The sequence below is a fragment of the Ahaetulla prasina genome, chromosome 5 (assembly GCF_028640845.1).
Source record: "Ahaetulla prasina isolate Xishuangbanna chromosome 5, ASM2864084v1, whole genome shotgun sequence".
NCBI classification, from domain to species: Eukaryota; Metazoa; Chordata; class Lepidosauria; order Squamata; family Colubridae; genus Ahaetulla; species Ahaetulla prasina.
Genome location: NC_080543.1, coordinates 45,277,623 through 45,297,478, shown reverse-complemented (window position 1 = coordinate 45,297,478; position 19,856 = coordinate 45,277,623).

The window sequence follows — 19,856 nt, the reverse complement described above, 5'->3', positions numbered from 1 at the left end:
ACAAAGAAGAGAGAGTCGGAATGTTCTCCAAAGCACCTGAGGGTAGAGCAAGAAGCAATGGGTGGAAACTGATCAAGGAAAGAAGCAACTTAGAACTAAGGAGAAATTTCCTGACGGTTAGAACAATTAATAAGTGGAACGACTTGCCTGCAGAAGTTGTGAATGCTCCAACATTGGAAATTTTTAAGAAAATGTTGGCTAACCATCTGTCTAAGATGGTGTAGGGTTTCCTGCCTGGGCAGGGGGTTGGACTAGAAGGCCTCCAAGGTCCCTTCCAACTCATTACAACCATAATGGAATTTGCCCATTTTGATCATGTCACATTGTCAAAACAAGTCAAACACACGACTGACCTAATTTTACAACATTTTTGTGGCAGTTGTAAACACTAGAGTGGGAAAGTGGCTGCCACCGTTGTTATGCAAAAACCATGGCTGTTAAGTGAATCAATTGTTCACTATGGGCTGATTTAAAGGACTGGAACTAAGTGCTGGTTTTGGGTAAAAATGCCATAAAACAGGGGTCTCCAACCTTGGCAACTTTAAGACTTGTGGACTTCAACTCTCAGAATTCCTCAGCCAGCAAAGCAAAGCTGTTGTTGTTGTTGTTGTTGTTGTTGTTGTTGTTATTATTATTATTATTATTATTATTATTATTATTATTAAGTTGGCAGTTTGGATTGTCAGTGGATTTTGTATCTTCACTTTTGTGGCATTAGTTTTTAGTGCTTGTTCTTGAGCAGCGATTATTAAAACTTTCTTTTCTTTCTTGATGGTTCCTTTCTTAAGCCATGCCCATGTAAAGTTGTCATCACATTTTCCTTCAATGTTTTTCAAGTGCTGTCGATGCAAAGCTTTGGTTTTCCATCTATTTAATCTCTCATCCAGCTATTTTTCCTTATATTTTGCCTTTGTTCCTGTTGTTTTATAATGTTCTCCGTTTTCACTGCCTGCAGCAATTTTTCTGTAGTTTGGTTCACATAATCATTCAAACTTCGTTTTTCTTCTTCTACAGTTTGATGGATTTGCAATAGTTCTTTGCTCCCTATTCTTCTTGGCAGGTACATATTCAAAAGTTTGTGGGTTTTCCGGTCCAAGTTTTCCAGTTTAGCCAAGTCCAGTTGATGATTTATTTATTTATTTATTTATTTTATTTATTTATTATTTAAACTTATATACCGCCCTATCTCCCAAAGGACTCAGGGCGGTTTACAGGCATATAAAAACATCAATATACAAATTAAAATAATCATTAAAAAACTTATTCTAATGCCAATAATTAATAATACCAATTGTTAAAAATAGAAATATAAATATTAAAATCAATTTAAAACCCCTCTAAATTTAAAAATCTAAGCCAGTCCTGCACAGATGAATAAATGTGTCTTGAGCTCGCGACGGAAGGTTCGAAGATCCGGAAGTTGACGGAGTCCTGGGGGGAGTTCGTTCCAGAGGGCGGGACCCCCCACAGAGAAGGCCCTCCCCCTGGGCGCCGCCAGACGACACTGCCTAGCTGACGGCACCCTGAGGAGTCCCTCTCTGTGAGAGCGCACGGGTCGGTGAGAGGTATCTGGTCGCAGTAGGCGGTCCCGTAGATAACCCGGCCCTATGCCATGGAGCGCTTTAAAGGTGGTCACCAAAACCTTGAAGCGCACCCGGAAGGCCACAGGTAGCCAGTGCAGCCTGCGCAGGATGGGTGTTATCACGGGAGCCACGAGGGCTCCATCTATCACCCGCAGCCGCATTCTGGACTAACTGTAGCCTCCGGATGCCCTTCAAGGAAGCCCCATGTAGAGGCGTTGCAGTAATCCAGGCGAGGCGTCACGAGGCGTGAGTGACCGTGCATAGGGTCTCCCGGTCCAGAAAGGCGCAACTGGCGCACCAGGCGAACCTGGTAGAACGCTCTCCTGGAGATGGCCGTCAAATGATCTTCTAGAGACAGCCGTTCATCCAGGAGGGCGCTAAGTTGCGCACCCTCTCCATCGGGCCAATGACTCGCCACCGATGGTCAGCCGCGGATTTAGCTGACTGTACCGGGATGCCGGCATCCACAGCCACTCTGTCTTGGAGGATTGAGCTTGAGCCTGTTTCTCCCCATCCAGACCCGTCGGCCTCCAGACACCGGGACAGCACTTGATAACCGTTGGGGTCGTCCGGTGTGGAAAAGTACAGCTGGGTGTCATCCGCATACAGCTGGTACCTCACATCGAACCCACTGATGATCTCACCCAGCGGCTTCATGTAGATGTTGAACAGAAGGGGCGAGAGGATCGATCCCTGCGGCACCCCACAAGTGAGGCGCCTCGGGGCCGACCTCTGCCCCCCTGTCAACACCGACTGCGGCCGGTCGGGGAGATAGGAGGAGAACCACCGGTAAACGGTGCCTCCCACTCCCAATCCCTCCAACCGGCGCAGCAGGATACCATGGTCGATGGTATCAAAAGCCGCTGAGAGGTCTAATAGGACCAGGGCAGAGGAACAACCCCTATCCCTGGCCCTCCAGAGATCATCCACCAACGCGACCAAAGCCGTCTCCGTGCTGTAACCGGGCCGGAAACCGGACTGGAACGGGTCTAGATAGACAGTTTCATCCAGGTGCAAGGGAAACTGATATGCCACCATACTCTCTACAACCTTCGCCGCGAAGCTAAGGTTGGAGACCGGACGATAATTACCTAAAACAGCCGGATCCAGGGAAGGCTTCTTGAGGAGGGGCCTTACCACCGCCTCTTTCAAGGCGGCCGGAAAGACACCCTCCACCAAGGAAGCGCTCGTAATCGCCTGGAGCCAGCCTCGTGTCACCTCCTGCGTGGCCAGCACCAACCAGGAGGGGCACGGGTCCAGTAAACACGTGGTGGCATTCAGCCTCCCTAACAGCCTGTCCATGTCCTCGGGAGCGACAGGGTCAAACTCATCCCATAAAATGTCACCAAGACCACCCTCAGCCGTCTCACCCGTATCACCGCAATCTTGGTCCAAACCATCCCGAAGCTGAACGATTTTATCGTATAGATAACCGTTAAACTCCTCAGCACGTCCCTGCAACGGGTCATCCCGCTCCCCCTGGTGTAGGAGGGAGCGGGTCACCCGAAACAGGGCGGCTGGGCGGTTATCTGCCGATGCAATGAGGGAGGAGGCGTAGCTACGCCTCGCTTCCCTCAATGCCACTAGGTAAGCCCTAGTATAGGACTTCACTAGTGTCCGATCAGCTTCTGAACGGCTGGACCTCCAGGAACTCTCTAGGCGTCTTCTCCGGCGCTTCATCCCTCTCAGCTCCTCGGAGAACCAAGGAGCCGGTTGGGACCTGCGCCGGGTCAGAGGCCGCAAAGGCACGACACGGTCTAAGGCCCCCGCCGCGGCCCGTTCCCAGGCCGCAACAAGTTCCTCAGCCGAGCCGTGAGCCAGACCCTCAGGAAATGGCCCAAGCTCCGTCCGGAACCCCTCCGGGTCCATCAGGCGCCTGGGACGGAACCAACGTATCGGCTCCATCTCCCTGCGGTGGTGAATGGCGGTCAGAAAGTCCAGACGAAGGAGAGAGTGATCTGACCATGACAAGCTGAGTAGCATATCACTGGAACTGCCCATGTATTAATGCCTTCAATTATGTTTCCAGCATTCATTTTTGATTTTAATATTTTGCAGACCCTCCTGATGTATTCCTTTTATGTTGACTCTTTGACTTTTCATTCAAGATGTTATCTGCTTTCAATATGCCTAGGTATTTGTAATCATCATCCTTTACTAATGCTTTCACTATGTTTTCATTTCCCAGTTCTATTCCTTCTATTTTTCCATTTTTTCTTGCTGCATGGATAATATAGCACATTTTTCAAGTCCAAAGTTCATTTTGATGTCGCTGCTGAACAGTTGAACTGTGCTGAGTATTGATTAAAGTTCAGTGGGGATTTTCGCATACATTTTTAAGTCATCCATGTATAGTAGATGGTTTATCTTGTCATGTTGGCTTGAGATTTGGTATCCCAGTTTGGTCTTTCATAGGATTATTGTCAATGGAATAAAGCGATGTTGAACAGTAGTGGTGAAAGTGAGTCCCCCTGGAAGATTCCTCATCTGATGTTGACTTCACCAATGTTCTCCCCATTTGCTGTTAGAACTGTTTTCCATTTTTGCATATTTGCTTTCAAAAATGTACAAATATTTTTGCTGCATTCACATATTAAATGTGAATAATAATAATAATTAAAAATTCTTTCATCATAGCAGCAATCAGCATTCCAGGAGAAAGCATCCACCTTGCTACTTACTTTATTACCATGTTTCCCCGAAAATAAGATTCTGTCTTATATTTTTTTGAACCCTGAAATAAGTGCTTGGCCTTATTGCCATACACTCAAAAGCCCAATTGAGCTTATTTTCAGGGGATGTCCTATTTTGGGGGAAACTGGGTATTATGGTAGGATTATTCTACTAACTTTATCCCAAAAAGCTAGTGTAATTCTGAAAGAGTTACCGTGCATTTCATTCAGAATAGTTGAGATGACTTTGCAATGAAATGAAATTAGAGCTAGGGCTTTTAGCTCCTGGATGAAATAATCAAATAAATTTGTCCTATTAACTGATAAGTGCTAATATAGGATGTAAGGAGAACATAAGACCCATTTTCTTCATATACAGCATGTAATGATGCAATAAAGTTATAAGAAAAAAATGTCTTTATAGTACCTAGGTTGAAAAGGTTCACAATATATTGAAAAGGCTTTTTAAGTTCCAGACTGTAATATTAAGCATAATGTAAAGAAAAGGATATAGAAACATTATAGAATACTATCCAGGGAAGACAAACAAATAAAATTTGTTAATATGCTCTAATTTGCAGGCATTATAGTTTAGATGATTCAAGAAATAAAGAAAAAAAAACCATGATTACTAGTCATGTCCTACCTTTAAAATTGGAAAAAATAAGACACTAAAGATAATGTTTTGGAGAATGAGAATAGGAATGGGCAATTGCTCTCTGGTTCTGTTTGTGCCCTTCACATAAGCAATGGGTTGGCCACTGAGAAAAATAGATTATTGGAATATAGAGGCATTTAGCTTGAACTTGCTATTCCTTTTGTGAATTGGGCAGGAATTTCACCCAAATAGCTCCCACCCAAGCCAGCACATTGAAATGTCTCCAATCCATCCTCCCCAAGCTGGGAGAAGAGGAAACTTCTATTCCCATTTCTTGGCAACCTGCATCTTGCATATCACTGCCTTTTCTAGTTCTTCCTCGACTACTTTCATATACCCAGAAATTTGTCTGTCCAGCTGAACAGCAACAATAATGTCTGGTTTCTGGCAAGCAATGATGACAGTATTAATCTCTTGATCCCTCAGACTCTGCCTAGATCCTAATCTGTATGATCCCTCTCTCTCTCTCTCTCTCTCTCTCTGTGTGTGTGTGTGTGTGTGTGTGTGTGTAATGTTTAGAAATCTGAAACTGAATGATAAATTTTGATTCATAGGGAACAGAGATGTATCAGTGAAAACATCTTAGACAAGATACATTTTTCTCAAGATATAGCAAGAGCTTTGAATACATTACATACAAACATGTATGATACATTACAGAGAGAAGAGGGAGAGAAAAAGAGAGAGAGAAAGAAAGAAAGATTTGAAAACAAGAAGAATCCTGCTATTCTGAGTCAATGGTTTATATCCGGGGTATCAAAGTCATGTTGTCATGGCGGTGTCACGTGACATATTGGGACTTTTTTCCCCTTTGCTAAAATGGGCATGGGCATGGCCTGCACATGACACATCCGGCCCATAGGCCATGAGTTTGACAGCCCTCATTTATATAATCAAATAATTTATATTTTGTATTACACAATTCCTGATCAGATTCATGAAGTTTGTAAATATGGACAGGAGATTAAATGCTCTTTTCTATCATTGCTCCTTACCTGAATTAGGTACTGTCTGCATTCAGCAAGTAGCAAATAGCCACATCAACTGATAGCTTGCTCTTCCATGATTCTTTCTAATCACTTTTAAAAATCACCTTTACAATAATAAAGGTCACTATCATATCCAAATGATATACTTTAAATATGTCTTTCCAAGGACGTACATGTAATGTATTTTGAACTTTGAGAGGGAATTTTGGGTGGGAAAATTGCACGTTGCTGATTGGTTGAAGCCTCAACCAAAAGAGTATTTAAAGAGGGGTTTTTTGCCGGTTGTGTTCGCTGGGGTCACAATAAACTAAAGAGCTGTTGTCACTCACTGGTCTCCTGCCTCTTCATTGCCCGAACATAACATTGGCGACGAGGGTGGGATGTTGAGGCAGTGAGATTGAAAGAAAGAGCTGAAGGAACCAGGAATTTGAAAACCCAGCCAGTTCTCGAAGGCGGAAAATAGCCATGTCCAGCTACACGCCGCCAGCGCCATTCGACCCAGCAAAGGAGAAATGGGGTCGTACATGGCTCGCTTCGAGTGTTTCCTCGAAGCAAACAAACTACAGGGAGTCTCGGACAATCGGAAGCAAGCATACTTCCTGAGCCACTGTGGTCCAGAGGTCTTCGATACGGCGGAGTCACTCTCAGAGCCAACGCCGGTACAATCGGTACCGTGGCAGACACTACAAACAACACTTCGAGCGCACTACGCACCGGTACCCTCAAAGTTCGTCCAACGTTTCGAATTGAGGCAATGGGTACAGCGAGAAGGTGAATCAATAAGTGTGTACATGGCCGCATTGAGGAAAGCCGCAAACCACTGCGAGTACAGAGATTTGGAGGATTCTTTACTCGAACAACTCATTTGTGGGGTCAGGGACATCAGACTACAAAGGCTGCTGCTGTCTAAAAGCAACCTGACTTTAGCGATAGCCCTGGACAAAGCCAGAGCTCATGAGATGTCCACCAAGGCAGCGGAGACCTTGCAAAAGCCAAATGCGCAGGGTGCCGGGACAAAGACTACACCGGTCCACAGTGAGGAAGTCCAGGCCGAATCAGAAGGTGAGGAAGAGGAAGAGGTGTTCCACACCGGGAGGCTGGAGAGAGGTGACCGGGACAAATGTGTGAGTTGTGGGGGGCAACACCAACGGCAAAACTGCAGATTCAAGGACGCGGTTTGTCGGCGGTGTGAAAAAAAAGGACACATCACTCGGGCCTGCCGAGCCCCCCAACCTTCCCGCCAAAAATTCAAACCGACCAATCAGAGCGCGGGAGCAGCGAAGCGGCCCGGAATTGGTCCATTTAAAAAGGGCGCGAAGTTAAACCAGACCACTGTGAGAGTGGGCCACGCATCGACACGACTAGAGAAGAAAATATTTACCCAAGTATACATTGAAGGGGTGCAGTGCCCCATGGAAGTAGACACTGGGTCGTCAATCACAATTATGTCCTGGGACACCATCGTGAGAGACTTGCCAGCGATCGCTAAACGTCAGCTACAAACCCAGAAGCTGAGAGTGCAGGACTACCAGGGGAATCGGATCCCTGTTAGAGGAGCCACATCCGTCCAAGTCAAATATGGACAATTCAAAAAGACCCTGCCGATCACCATAGTAAACGGAACTCTACCGAGTTTGCTAGGGCTGGACTGGTTCCGAGCTTTGGGCATGGGAGTGACCGGGGTCCACAGGAGCGACGTCATCCTCAGAGACGAACTACTGAAGGAGTTCGAGGACGTATTCAAGGATTGCCTGGGCAAGTACGTGGGGACCCCTATTTCTTTCAACCTTGACCCCCAAGTCGCCCCCATCCGGTTAAAGGCTAGGAGGGTTCCATTCGCCCTAAAGCCTAAAATTGACCGAGAATTGGACAAGCTAGTAAGCCAGGGAATACTAGTCCCCGTCGATCATGCAAAATGGGAGACACCCATAGTAACCCCAGTCAAACCGGACGGTTTGGTCCGGATTTGCGCTGACTACAAAGCAACGCTTAACAAAGCATTGCAGAAAAGTGCATACCCCGTTCCAGTGGTGCAACATTTGCTACACTCATTAGGGCAAGGGCAGGTCTTCGCCAAACTCGATTTGGCCCAAGCCTACCAGCAGCTACCTGTAGATAGCAGCACAGCTGAGGCGCAGACAATTGTCACACACCGCGGGGCTTTCAAATGTACACGACTCCAGTTCGGAGTTAGCGTGGCCCCAGGGCTCTTCCAGAACCTAATGGAGCGATTATTACAGGGCCTGCCAGGAGTGGTACCATACTTCGACGATGTATTGGTATCAGCTGAAAACTTAGAGGAACTCGGGGTAAAACTAAGGAAGGTGTTGGGCATTTTTAGGTCTGCGGGGCTTAAAGTTAAGCTCAACAAATGCCACATTGAGGTGAAATCTGTAGAATTCCTAGGATACCGAATAGACAGGGAAGGGATCCACCCCACGGAGAGCAAGGTACGGGCCATTAGAAAGGCCCCAGCCCCCAAAAATAAAACAGAATTACAGGCATTCTTGGGGCTTGTTAATTTTTATGCGGTATTCTTGAAGAATAAAGCAACAGTAGCCGCTACATAAGTTGCTAGCAAAGAAAGCTGTGTGGTCCTGGGGCAGAGAAGAGGCTAGGCATTTGAGGGGTAAAAACCTTTTGTCCAGCGATAGCCTCCTCATCCAGTACAATGGCACGTTGCCACTAGTGCTAGTTTGCGATGCTTCACCATATGGGGTGGGGGCGGTGCTCAGCCATAGGTTACCGAATGGAACAGAAGCCCCTATAGCGTATTATTCCCGGACGATGTCCTCTGCGGAAAGGAACTACAGCCAGTTAGATAGGGAAGCGTTGGCCATAGTCTCCGGGGTTAAGAAATTCCACGAATACTTGTTCGGGCGAGATTTCGAGATAGTCACGGACCACAGACCCCTTCTAGGGCTTTTAGTGGGTGACCGCCCAACACCCGTGGCACTTTCTCCCAGGCTGACCCGATGGACTATTTTCCTAGCGGCATATTCCTACAAATTGCTCCACCGCCCAGGAAAAGACTTAGGGCATGCGGACGCTCTGAGCAGATGCCCTTTACCAGAGACAATTGAAGACCCAACCCCGGGGACACCCGTCTTACTAATTGACTCTTTGGACTCTGGCCCAGTCACATCCAAGCAGGTGGCTAGGGCATCTTATAGAGACATTACAATACGGACTGTAATCGGTTGGGTGCAAAGGGGTTGGCCCGCTGCGCTGGGCGAGCATTTCAAAGACTTTGCAAAAAAAACAATCAGAACTGTCTGTTCAAGGGGGGTGTCTGTTATGGGGGGATAGGGTAGTTATCCCAGAAAAATTACGCGAAAATGTGTTGGAACTGTTGCATGAGGGCCACCCAGGGATTGTGCGGATGGAGAGTTTAGCGAGGAGTTATGTATGGTGGCCCTTAATGTATAAGGACATCAGCGAAATGCCAATCCTGCCAAGAGTCGAGGTCGCTACCCCCTACAGCCCCAGTTAGAGAGTGGGAGAAACCCCAGGGGCCTTGGTCCAGGATTCACATAGATTTTGCGAGGCCGTTCCATGGGCAGACCTTTTTAATTGTAGGAGATGCCTACTCAAAATGGTTAGAAATAATCCTCATGAAAAGCACAACGGCCGAAGCAGTAATCACAGTCTGAAGGCATCTATTCGTAACACACGGCCTGCCCGACACCCTAGTCTCTGACAACGGCCCGCAATTCACGGCAAACCAGTTTGAGGGGTATTTAGCGGGAGAGGGCGTCAGACATCTCGGCGCCTTTCCACCCGGCAACGAATGGACTTGCAGAACGTTTCGTTTGGAGCACCAAGGAAGCGCTATCTAGGATAAGTCCAGGCGACTGGCAAACGAAAATAGACACTTTCCTGGCCGTCCAACATAGGACCCCTTGTGTAACAACTGGCCGCAGCCCAGCGGAACTCTTAATGGGCAGGAAACTCAGGTGCCCACTAGACCGACTAAACCCAACTTATACCCCAGACGGGTACAAGGGTATTCAAGGAAAAACCAGGGAAATGACAGTGGGTGACCCAGTATGGGCACACAACTATAGTGAGGGCCCAACATGGTTAAAGGGGGAAATTCTGGGCATAACCGGACCCAAATCATACGTAGTAGACATGGAGGATGGCCGGGTATGGAAACGCCACATAGACCAGTTAAGAAAACGTATACCAAACAAACTAGAAACCAAACAACCAGGCCCTGACTACCAATTGTTTGAATCGGCAGCTGACTCAAACCCGAGGCGAGCGGAGGACTTATCTGATTCCGATGAAGTCCAGCGACGCCAACCAGTTCCTCCTGAAGGCAACAGGAACGACTCAGCCAATAATCCAGGGCCGGACGGCCTAGAGGAGGAGCTGGGAGGAACAAACAGTCCCTCCGACCAGCTCGACTCTCTCCCAGAGAATGAACTGCACAGGTCAGAAAGAGTTAGGAGACGCCCTGTCTATCTGCGTGACTACGTAGAGAAATAGCATGTAAATATTATGTAAATAGAGGTACAAAGCGTTCTGGGAGGGAAGGAGTGTAATGTATTTTGAACTTTGAGAGGGAATTTTGGGCGGGAAAATTGCACGTTGCTGATTGGTTGAAGCCTCAACCAAAAGAGTATTTAAAGAGGGGTTTTTTGCCGGTTGTGTTCGCTGGGGTCACAATAAACTAAAGAGCTGTTGTCACTCACTGGTCTCCTGCCGCTTCATTGCCTGAACATAACAGTACACATTACAAACATACACACTCCAAAATATACAAATGCAAAAAAGACAGGACATAATGAGATACCATTTAAAGCAAGCATATTAATCTACTCTTATATCTATATCTGATTCAGAGAAATGAAGCAATTATTTCTTTAATAATCTGTTAATCAGCAGAGCTACTTTCAGCTTTTTCTTTCTGTGAACAAGGATTCTTTATCATTATTGTATGGAATGAACTAGTTTGTGCATTTCCTATTGCTTTCTGAAATAATGTTATTTCAATACAACTCCATTTCTGTTTAATTAAAAAGAAAGTAAACTATTCTATTCAATAATTCTGAGGATTTCTTGCCAAAGTTATTTGATTATTACAATCACATTTTCTATCTGTATTGTTGCCCCTACTGATGCCCTGACATATCTAGGGTTAGTAGTAATTGCACCTACCAAACTTCTTTGTATCTATCTTACACACTTTCCTACAGTTAATAAGACTTAAGCAATTAGTGATACAGAATTCAATTAGTAGCTAGGCAGTGGTCATTAAAGCCTCTCTATAGCCAGTGAACAAAATATTACAATACCATGGTGTTTCTGTAAAGCCATTTCCCTTCCCTGTAAAAGAACAGAGTACTATCCTGATTTTTAAGTCTTTTCAGTTGTTGCCACTACTACTGATGGGTGTGTAATAGCTCATAATAATACTGTATTCTACTCTGCAGTTAAAGCATTACAATTTATTTTACTTTGCTGTCATAAACCTGTTAATATTTTGCATGATATCCCCATTATTTGTTTTTGTTATTCTTGGCTTCCTTTCAAATGCCATTTTTCTTGTCATTTTACAATTTAGCATGGACAATTCAGTTTGTAATCAATCACAGACTTTGATCTGTGAATGTCATGCCATCATAGAAAACTGTCAACCACACAATAACTGAAGCTTGCATTTACCTTTCCACAGACACAAGAAATAGGAAGTTGCCATATGTTCACTGAGATCATTGGACCATTTATCTAAATATTGTTTTCATTATGTTTTCCAAACTTCTGATAAGACTTTCTGTTATCCTATTTACATATACCATTGATGTCCTTGGCTCTTCTGATTGGAATGAATATATTCTTCCTGTCAGCCCAGCCATTTTTAATGCAAGATGGAGAAGTTATAGGAAAGGAGACTACCATACATACATTTTTAAAAAAGAATGGAACTAAAACTTTTAAAAGGTATAAGCTATATGCAGCAAGAAACTATTACAATATACACAGTATGTGTATCACAGAAGCTTATACAGATGTGTATACAGAAGTGAGTACACCCCCTCATATTTTGTAAATATTTAAGTATATCTTTTCATGTGACAACACTGAAGAAATGACACTTGGCTACAATGTAAAGAAGTGAATGTACAGCTTGTATAAATGTGTAAATGTGCTGTTCCTAAAAAATAACGCAACACACAGCCATTAATGTCTAAACTGGTGTCAACAAAAGTACCACCAGTTTAGTACTGTAGGTTGTCCTCAACGTATGAGTATAATTGTGACTAGAATTTATATTGCTAAATGATGCAGTTTTAAAGTGCAATGTCATGTGAGTGTATCACTTAGTGACAGCAATCCCAGCACTGTCTGCTGCTGCTGTTAAATGAATTCTATCAAGTGCACATCCACCTCAATCAAAGCCTTTCTAGGTTTGGACTTTCCTAATCCCAAAGCATGATTCTTCCAAGATAAGGTACTATTTCCCCTTCAACTCCTTCCAACTGCCTATTTTCCATAATCTTTGCTCTTTTTTTGTGTAAGTGTCTTCTATTGAGTTATAGAGTATTATAAAATACAAAATACAGAGGTAAATAGAAGAGCAGAGAGGGGAGATGGGAAAGGGGGAAGAGAAGTGACAAAAGATAGGGAGAGAGAAAAAGAAGTATTGACTTCTAATTCTCCCTGTTACAGTAAAATAAGACATTAACATCCAATCACAACTTTTTGCTTTTCTATAATAGTATAAACAAGCCATTTCTATAAAGATCTATCAGTCTACTCTGTAAAACAAAAAGTCAGAGTTTCATTCTTTTCCACATGAAGCACAAAGTTCAGAAGTGGTTTCCATTTGGAAACAAAAGTACTTATGTTCTTTTCTTTAAGCAAAGTAGTCAATTTTGCCATTTCAGCCAACTCCACCAACTTTTGCAACCATTCTTCCATGGTAGGAATCAACTTCCATTTTTGTGCGTACAATAGTCTTGCTGCTGTCAACAGATATAGTAACAAAGTCCCAAATTTTTTCTGCAGTCCTTTTCTCATTAGGCCCAAAAGGAAAAAAATATAGTTTCATTTTTATCTCCATTTTCAATTTAATCTTTGCTCTTTTTGTCAGAAATAATAATGAACCATAAAGCTTTGGGTTTGTTTTCCATGCTATAGTTCAGGGCTTCTTCATGTGCCATGGATCTGGAGATGCAAGATGGTGCAGCATGGAGCCTTAGCTGTCCCTAGAAGCCTCAGCCACTCTGGTCCAGCCCAGCAGCAAAGGGCAAAGCTGGCATATCCTGGGAAGCCCTGGCAGCATGGCACAAAGAAGTCACAGTATGGCAAAACTCCAACAGTTCAGCACAAAGTTGTCACAACCCAGAAAGTTCCAACAGTACAGGTTAACCCCAGCCACAGTTGCCCCTGCCACTCTGCTCCAAAGCCCATGTAGCCCTGTGTTCTACTCAAGCAAATTTTCTTCTTCCTGATGCTCATGAAGCATGCCCACCCAAGTCCTCCTCCAAGTAGCTACTGAACATGTTAGGCCATATTTGCAAGTTGTTATGAGAAAACAGTATGGCACATGGAGAGTAAGTCTTCTGTAGCCATGAGTAGGAGTAGGAAAATGGTGGAAGCCACTTAGAACAGCAGTGTAGGGGGCCAAAAGGTCATAGATGAGAGGAAAGAGTGGGTGAGTGGAGTCAAAACACCCCTGCAGTTGTACATGCTTGTGGTCTGTCAAGTGCCCAAATTCTGATCATGTGTCATGTGACAGCCCTAACTTTGATTATTAGTCATAAGTCCCTTTGTCCAGCACTGCCATAATTTCAACTGATTACTGAAAGAATGATTGTAAGTTAATGACTTACAAGCAAAAACAGTATAACATATAAATATAAGTATAAATGAATCATAGATATGATGAGGAGTGACACTTATATGATACAATCCAATAGTGGTTATTCACTTATCTTTGCTACCGGTTTGGAACTGTGAGTGTACATGCTATGCTCGCGTGTGGCACTTCTGTGCATGCACAGAACCTTCTGTGCATGTGCAGAGCATCCATCATGACATTCACGTGGGTGGGCGGAGCCTACCACCACTAGAATCTCTCCAAGATGGCGACCAGTAAGGCTGCCCCGGAGGAATGCTCTCTGTAAAGAGCGAAAGCTCTTAAGGAGAGCAATCCCCGAGGCTTCTAAAAAACCTTCCACCAGGATCCACCAACAAATCACCGCCACTTGAGATTGCTGCCGCTGGGATAGAAGCGGCCGCTGGTGCCGTGAGTTAAGCGGTCACCACCGCCGTGATCTAAGCAGCCACTGCTGCCAGGATTGCCGAATCTGCCATGCCGGTATTGAAGCGGCCACCGCTTCCACCAGAATTGAAGCAACCGCCACCAGTGGAATTGAAATTGCCGCCGCCGCTGGGATTGAAGCGGCCGCCGCCGCCTGTATTGAAACAACCGCCGCCGCCAGTGGGATCTAAGCAGCCGCTGCCATCGCTGCTAGGAAAGTGGCCGCCACCACTGGAATTTTAGCAGCCACTGCTGCCACCCACTGCCGAATCCGCCGCCTCCACTGCCGGGATAGAAACGGCCACCACCCCCATCCACCGCCAAATCCACCACAGATTCAAACAGCTACCACCCCACCGACTGGAATTTCCAAGACCTGGATGCAACTCAGGATTATTTTCCTGAAGCTGAAGCCCTGCTCTCCAGCCTCCCAATTTAGACCCACTTTTTAAATTTCCTGCCACTGAGAGCATGCCAAGAAGACACAAACTCGACTTGGACCCTTCACACCAATTGCTAAATCAGTGAGTTAACACACCACCTTCAGCCCAAACCTCTCATTCACCTCCATCCACCCTTCAATCACTCTACTTGTCTTCTCTACCATTGAGAGAGAAAGATAAAGAGACTCATCCTCATACTTCAGCCTCCATCTTACACCCTTTATCCATCCATCATCTATCCATTCTATATCTTCCCAACATCCTACATCTTCCCAACACTGCCATCTTGTGGAAAACAGAAACAGATTCTAAAATCTTACCTTACCACCTATTATCATTAGTCTAATTTCAGTCAAATTAACTGTAAAATACAAACTGAATCATGCCAAGCAGAAATTCCAACAAAAATACAAAACGCTCTCGATCAATAGATGCCACTGCAAATAATGACCAATATGAATCAAAATTATGTCATAATTGTAATAATCCTATATCTTATAATACACAAACCATGGATACAACAATAAAATTTCATCAAAATATCATTGAATCATTCAAGCTAACTTAGAAAAAACTATCACTAACTCCATTCTAACAAACCTAGAAAAAACTATCATCAACACCATTCAAACAAATTTAGAAAAAAAATTACTAGCACATTTTGATACACTCTTCACCAATCTTGAAAAAAAACTTACAGCACAAATAAATGGAATCACAACTGATCAAAAACATTTCCCAAACCAACAAACATTGCCTTCTACACAAACTAAACCAAAAACATCTACCAATCAACCAAACAATGTAGCAATACTAGTAAAAGATACCATTGAGAGAGAACAAAAGCGTCAAAATGCTATATTATTTGGACTAGATATTACAAATGAATCAGATATTGATAAAATACTTAACATCATTTCAAATTACAAACTATCAACCTTCAACCCTAATGAAATAACCAAAGTCTCCAGAGATGGACCCAAATTCAAATACAGTGATGGTTCAGTAGCACCTAAATTCTGTAGAGTCATATGCAAAAATGAAACCAGCAAAAGAAATTTCATCTATACTATGAACACAATTGCCAGAAACAATCTCAGCTTCAACAAACTCAGAGCTAGACCAGACCTATCATTCCTACAACGTAATAGATCCCATGAACTTCGTTCTGAGCTCAAACGACGGCAAAAAGAAGGTGAAACCAACCTTTACCTTGACTACCATACTGACTGCATAAAAAGAAAATCCTACAATCAAATAGCCATCACTCAACCTCACTTCAATCAAAACATCCAACAATCCATCAATCAAGACATCCATCCGTCAATCAAAACATCCAATCACCCATTCAATCAACTGTTGAACAACCAATTAACACCCTACCACCCATACAAAACCTCCAATCATTCAATGAACAACCACTCAATGATCAACCAACCTTCCTTCAACCACCTGTTGTTCATAACCCTCAATCAACTATCAATCAGAACTAGGTATGCCCACCCTTACATCTTCTACACCATTGCAGGTCTCAAATGTAAATTAATAAATTTAAGAAGTATTGAAAACAAATTATCTGAATTTATCCTATTATTAAACAATGGTACATTTGATATTATATTTGTTTGTGAAACATGGCTAAACTCATCCCTCCCTAACTCCATTATTTCAAACAAAGAATATCAAGTTTTTCGATCAGATCGTGAAAACCACAGAGGTGGAGGAGTGGCTATCTTCTACAAAAAATCACTGAACCTAAAAAATATTCAAGGTGCAAATAAACTTTCTCTTCCTGAAACTATTGTATGCGACCTGTCCATTAACACCACACTTCGATTCTTACTATGCTACAGAACACCTGACTATGACATCGATCACGCAAATAAGTTAACCACACTGCTAACATGGGCTACCTCTTGCCCATATCCTCTCATCTTCCTGGGTGACCTAAATCTACCTTTTATTAACTGGATAACAAATGAATATACAACTGAACCAATTCATACCACACTATACAATGCCGTTACAGACTTAGGTCTTGAACAACTAGTAACTAACAATACAAGACTCAACAACTGCCTTGACCTCATCTTTTGCAATAACACAAACTCAATTTATGGACTACAAATAAAAAACCCTTTTCCAACAGTGACCACTGCATGATAGACTTTTGTCTCAGTATACGCCCTCACATAAATTGTTATAATAATAGTACTCCTAACTACAATTTTAGAAAAGCCAACTATGATATGACCTTATAAACAACGACCTCTCATATCTTGACTGGCAAAATCTATTCTCAACCTGTATCACTGCTGAAGACCACTACAGAGTTTTCCTACTTGAAATCAATAGAATCATCAAACAATACATACCACAAATCACCACCCAAAAAAAAAAAATACCCATATCAATAAAGAAGCTTCAATCAAAAAAAAAAATCCCTCTGGAGAGGAAAAAGGGCCATGTAGCAAACTTCAAAAACTGCTAGGGAAATATTTGCAACCAAATAAAAACCTAATGCACCATTAACCACACAAAGCAAGAAGAAGATATTCTGCGCACAAATTCCAATCATGCTTTTTATAATTTTGTTAACAATAAACTTAAAGAATCAAGATCCATCCCACCACTAAAAGAATCTAACAGCAATGAATGTAACGATGAAACAGTTAAAGCAAACCTCTTTAACACATTCTTTGGCTCAGTCTTTGTTAACAGTGATGGCACATATCCAACATTCCCCAATCGTACTAACAATGATTACAACGACTTAACTCATATAGACGTCACAGAAGATTATGTTGAAAAAGCTCTTCGCAAACTGAAACCATCTTTATCTATTGGGCCTGATGGACTATGTGCATACTTCTTAAAAAAACTTTCCACTGATATAGCAGAACCCCTAAGCATAATCTTTGATAAAGCTTTCACGACTGGTTCCCTTCCCAAACTTTGGTCTCTTGCCACAGTCATCCCTAGGAGATCCCAGCCTAGTTGAAAATTACAGACTAATCTCTCTACGCTGTGTCACCTGCAAAGTAATGGAATCTATCATCAACCAATTCATTACCCTCCACCTAGAAACAAACAACCTACTCTCTAATAAACAATTTGGTTTCAGAAAAAAATTATCATGTAATTTATAACTTCTCCACTGCAAAAACATATGGACCAGTGGTGGGATTCTGCCGGTTCTAGGCGGTTCAGCCGAACCGTTTGTTAAATTGCCAGTTCACCCTGCCCCTTGCCCCTCCCCTCCCCACCATTACTTACCGGTGTCGGATGGGCAGGGAGGTGCATGGATCCGGTGCCCACCCGGTCCATGCACCTCGCTGCCCACCCGATCCAAGCACCACGCGGCCACCGATCGAAGCCTGCCTGCATCCAAGCCTCTTGCTAGTCAGCTGATTCTAGCTCCTTGCTGGCCACGTGGCCAGCAAGGTGCTTTAATCGCTGGCTAGAGAGACGCTAGAGACGGAGGGACAAGGAGAGATTAAGGAGAGAAAGAGGGGGAGAAAGAAGGAGAGAAAGAGAGGAAGGGAGAAAGAGAGATTAAGGAGAGAAAGAGGGGGAGAAAGATCAAGGAGAGAAAGGGGGGAGAAAGATGGAGAGAAAGAGAAGGAGAGATTAAGGAGAGAAAGATGGAGAAAAGAGATGAAGGATAGAAGGGGAGAAAGATGAAGAAGAGAAAGGGGGAGAAAGATGGAGAGAAAGGGAGGGAGAGAGAAGGAGAGATTAAGGAGAAAAAGATGGAGAGAAAGAGGGGGTAGAAAGATGAAGGAGAGAAAGGGGGAGAAAGATGGAGAGAAAGAGAGGGAGGGAGAAGGAGAGATTAAGGAGAGAAAGATGGAGAGAAAGAGGGGAGAAAGATGAAGGAGAGAAGGGGAGAAAGATGGAGAGAAAGAAAGGGAGGGAGAGAGAGAGATGAAGGAGAGAAAGATTGAGAGAAAGAGAGATGAAGTATAGAAGGGGAGAAAGATGAAGAAGAGAAAAGGGGGGAGAAAGATGGAGAGAAAGAGAGGGAGGGAGAAAGAGATTAAGGAGCGAAAGATTGAGAGAAAGAGGGGGCAGAAAGATGAAGGAGAGAAAGAGAGGGAGAGAGAAAGAGATTAAGGAGAGAAGAAGAGAAAGGGGGAGAATGAGATGGAGAGAAAGAGGGAGGCAGAATGGATTTGTTCTGGTAATTGGTTTAACAAGCATAGCACTGAAAAAGTGACTTATGACCGTTTTTTCACACTTAAGAACATTGCAGCGAACAGTCATTAGGGTAAAGAGGCTATGTCACATGACCACTTGGACATGCCCACCCAGTCATATGAAGCACTGCAGTTGTGACATGAGTGACATCGTTATTAAAAATGCTGCAACAGGCATAAATGATGACTGGTCATAAATGTGAGGACTGATCAAAAGTGCGAGAACCTGTCAGAAATCACTTTTTTCAGTCCTCTGGGTAGTCCCTAGGTGCATAGGGACTACCCAGATGGCTGAAAAAAGTTATTTGTGAAAGGTTCTTGCACTTCTGACCAGTCCTCACAGTTATGACCGGTCATCATTTATGCCTGTTGCAGCTTTTTGTGCATAGGGACTACTCAGAGGGATGAAAAAGTTATTTTTGACCTGTCCTCACATTTTTGACTGGTCCTCACACCTACAACTGTCCTCACATTTTACATTTTGCGCCCTATCTTGTAACCATGGTGAAGAGAAGCAGTTGTGAAATGAATGACATGGTTGTTAAAAAAGCTGCAATGGGCATAAATGTGAGGATGGTCATAAGTGCGAGGACTGGTCAGAAATGACTTTTTTTAGCCCTCTGAGTAGTTTCTATGCCCATAGCCATGGCCACCCAGTCACATGAGCAGCTAGGCTCACCCACCCAGTCACATGAGCAGCTAGGCTCACCTACCCAGTCACATGAGCAGCTAGCCACGCCCACCCAGTCACATGACCACCAAGCCACACCCCAAAATAAGCCACGCCCACAGAACCGGTTGTTAAAAAATTTGAATCCCACCACTGATATGGACTACTAATCTTGATCAAGGCAAAGCAATAGATGCAATCTACATAGACTTCTGCAAAGCTTTTGACTCAGTAGTACACGATAAACGAAGGTTGTAGAGAGTGCTGTGGCACGGCAGCTACCCCAGTACCTGGATGAAGCCGTCTATCTAGACCCGTTCCAGTCCAGTTTCCGACCCGGATACAGCACGGAGACAGCTTTGGTCGC